The sequence below is a fragment of the Aplysia californica genome, unplaced genomic scaffold (genome assembly GCF_000002075.1).
Source record: "Aplysia californica isolate F4 #8 unplaced genomic scaffold, AplCal3.0 scaffold00409, whole genome shotgun sequence".
In the NCBI taxonomy this organism is placed as follows: Eukaryota; Metazoa; Mollusca; class Gastropoda; order Aplysiida; family Aplysiidae; genus Aplysia; species Aplysia californica.
The window spans coordinates 705,290-708,835 of record NW_004797679.1 but is presented as its reverse complement, the minus strand read 5'-3'; the positions used below and the strand labels follow the sequence as shown (position 1 = coordinate 708,835).

Below are 3,546 nucleotides of genomic sequence, written 5' to 3'. Positions count from 1 at the left end.
TCTCTCTCTCTCTCTCTCTCTCTCTCACTCTCTCTGCCATTCCCAAAGCGTGGATATTAACCTGTTCTTATGCACAGTAAAATTGTAAATGAGCTGATTTATCAATGTCCTGCTCACACTGCCGAAACAACATAGATCTCGGGGGAACTGCTGCCTTTTCTGTCCTCATCCTTACTATCGTTATTTTCATCTACTCCTTTCGTATGTTTGTGATTCTCTTGTGGACTGCTCTTTCCGGGGTGCCTTGATAGTCGAAGCAGACTTTGAGCTGTTGAAGCTAGAGAGGTGAGCAGAGAAAGCATGATTCCCCGTTTGGACTTCTCTGTTGACATCCACCCCTTGGCGCTCATATGACCTTATGCAGTTGGGAGCGCCGTTAAAACTTTATTAAAACGGTGACAACAACAACAACAACAACAACAACAACAACAACAACAACAACAACAACAACAACAACAACAACAACAACAACAACAACAACAAACGGTTTAATTATCGATGAATAGTCAGGCCCAAACCGGAAATAACAGAGTCGCCACAAAAAGGCAACAGTGATTGAATTGAAAACTTCAGGGAACTAAGATCGTGCAGAGTAACACCTGTCTTTTTAAAATGTTTTTATTATTTCGTTACTAAAAACAAATCTCAACAAAAGAACGTTCATGAATACAAAGTGAACCGCTCCAGTCAACAGTGGCGTCTACAGAATTTGAAAAAAACCCAACAACAACAACAACATGACAACCGTGAATCGATCGCCAAGATGAATATGCAATTAACTTCGGTAGACTCTCAATTTGTTTGTTTGTTTTTTTCTATAATACTGAATGCTTTTTTGCCGTAAACAAAGCTGTTTCTTAAGCAAAAACAAAACAAAAACACCCCCCCAAAAAAAAGAAAAATAGAGTAAAAGAGGCATAATAAGCTATACTTCATTTAATTAGATGATTACCTAAAAAAATGATGATGGCGATGTTAATGTGGTGGTGGTTGTAGCCAAAAACAAGATCACGGTGTTGACAATGATGATGCCAGTGAAACCTGTTCTTCTTTCATCTCCGCTCATCCTCACTAGTCTATACAATATTCTTCTTCGTTTTCGCAAGCTTACTCACAGCTCCGGGATTCCACTCACTTCCTCTTCTACCCCCCCCCCCCCTAAACAAAACAAAACAAAACAACAACAACAACAACAACATTAAAAACTAATACCCCCCCCCCCCCTAAACAAAACAGAACAAAACAAAACAAAATGCAAAAAAAAAAACCTACAAAAAACCTACTCACACACGCACACATCCACCCCTCCCCACACATACACTTTCTCAACCCTCTCTACCCCCAGTTGTTGTTCTCCTACTCATACTCTTTGAGTGGAGTTGGCGTCTCTCCGTTCCCTGTCATCCGTTCTGTTTTTGTCTTTGTTTTGTTTCACCGCTTTCTCGGTGACGATCCATCTTGCGCCAACCCGTTCCTGCCTGTTCAACTGACGCCACCACTACCACCTTGCTCTTCCCTCCCCTCCCTTCCTCTTTCCTTCTGAACTCTCCTTCTCATCTACCCCTCGACCCTTTCTTTTCCGCACTTTCCCTCCCACCTACCCCCTCGACCCTTTCTTTTCCGCCCTCTCCCACCCGCCTCCTCCCCTAGCGTGCAAGGCAAATCGCTTCTCAACTCGTGACGGCCATCGCGTCTTATCGACGTTCAGCGCGCAGCCGAGAAAGCTCGACGGCCGACCGACACCTAGAGCGGCGAAGGTAGCGGCGAAGGCTATAGGGAATCCCCGCCCACTTCGCACCCGATTGGTTCTGGGGCGCCGGACGGGGCCAATCACAGACAGCTTTAGATAGAGGGGCCCTAGGACGGCCGACTTGACGGCGAAATAATGGCGTCGAAGAATCGCTTGCGGTTCCCCCCTCTAGATTCCGTGTGTGTGTGTGGTTTGTGTGCGTGTTCGTGGGGCGAAGAAGAAAAGTCGCCCCGCTAGGCCTGCAACAATAGCTGGCTGGCATGGTGTGTCATTCACGATTTGTGGAAGGAAAGAAAGAAAAAGAAAAAAGAAAAGAAAAGAAAAAAACGACAAAAAGAGGCAAAGAAAATCTGGAAATGATTGATTTATGATAACAGAGGCTGGAAAGAAGTGAAAGAAAATTCCTCACAATCGTGTCACATTTTTTTTCTTTCATTGGCTTATTTATTTTTATCCAAGACTATTACAGAAACGGCGAGTGTGGTGTTATTTCTGGCACTGTGCATCAGAGCTTGCTCCATTCTGCTCGTTTCGCTCGTGAGAAGCAGGGACACAGTGTGTGTGTAAATACGACAGGAACACACGAGATCGTAGACGCACGACCGTGTAGTGTAACCTAGCGAGCTCGTCTGCGAGGGCCGTATTTTGTCTGAAATGAATGAGGAGACGCTTCTCCCATCCTCGGTGACTGCTGCTGCTGCTGCAGTAATAATAATAATTGTGTGACAGACAACTCCCCCGAGGCGAAACAAGGAGAATGATGAAGACGAGGACGTGAACGATACTGTAGTACCAACCTCCTGTTGTAACTTACCTCCGAGCGACCCTCGCGACACAACTGCTATAACCGACAGGAACGAAATTCATTAGCGACCTACGACGCACAACGACATGCGGATGGATGACTCCGGTTGACTCTCCTCTCCGGGCTATCATTGCACGTATTATTGCTCTAATTATTCTCAGTCACCTCCTTAAGAAGCCACAGGAGATGGGCAGTATGCGCGGACACACGACTCCCCCGCCCCAGGCCACAACTAGTGTCAGTGTAGGTCTAGATCTAACTGACTAACCGCTCGACTCAGCTGTAACAATAATACCAGCTAGCTCGGGCGACAGTTCTCGGATCCTAAAGCAAACACAGTTCGTCCTAGCGATAGTTATAACTCGAGCTATTTGCTTTACGCTAGTTATAATAACTATAACTGTTACACTGCTATTTGATAGTCGTCGACTTGGGCGGACGGACAGTGCATCTCGCTACAGGCCTACGGAGAGAGAGAGAGAGAAATAATAGATCTAGCTACAGCAGCAGGGGGAAATATTTGGATAATGATATGCGAACAGTACACAGATATGGATAGCAACAACAATCGTCGGCTGAGATTCTCTTCTCTCGGGATGGAGGCGTCGCCTCTGGACTTTATACGATAGTCTGTCGTGAGATAAAACTCGGGAAAGTTGGTGAGTAAAACATGTGACTTGTTGTCTGCTCTCGCTCTCAACATCTGTTACATCTGTGACGAGCGGCGCACGATTTCTTTGTCGTCGCTGACAATCCGTTGTAAATCACCTCCCATCTTATTCAGCCCAGGACGTTCAGTTTTCTTAGCTCAGAACTATGAATGTTTTCCCATACTGAAAGACAGTTTCTGGACTCTGACTTGTCGAACTCATAACAATGTAACCTATACGTCGATGTATTATTATACCTGGTACATTCTATTTTAAAAAATTGCTTTGAGCTCTCTCTCTCTCTCTCTCTCTCTCTCTCTCTCTCTCTCTCTCTCTCTCTC

At 45.3% G+C, this 3,546-nt stretch overlaps 1 protein-coding gene across 1 annotated transcript in view; it reads left to right on the top strand.

Moving 5' to 3' along the window:
* The first annotated feature begins 1,285 nt into the window (after positions 1–1,285).
* LOC101851972 (T-box transcription factor TBX2) overlaps positions 1,286–3,546 on the top strand; it is a 43,313-nt gene continuing 41,052 nt past the window's right edge. The window contains exon 1 of the mRNA XM_005104214.2: positions 1,286–3,214. The gene's annotated coding sequence lies outside the window, so the exon portion shown is untranslated. The remainder of the gene's footprint in view (positions 3,215–3,546) is intronic.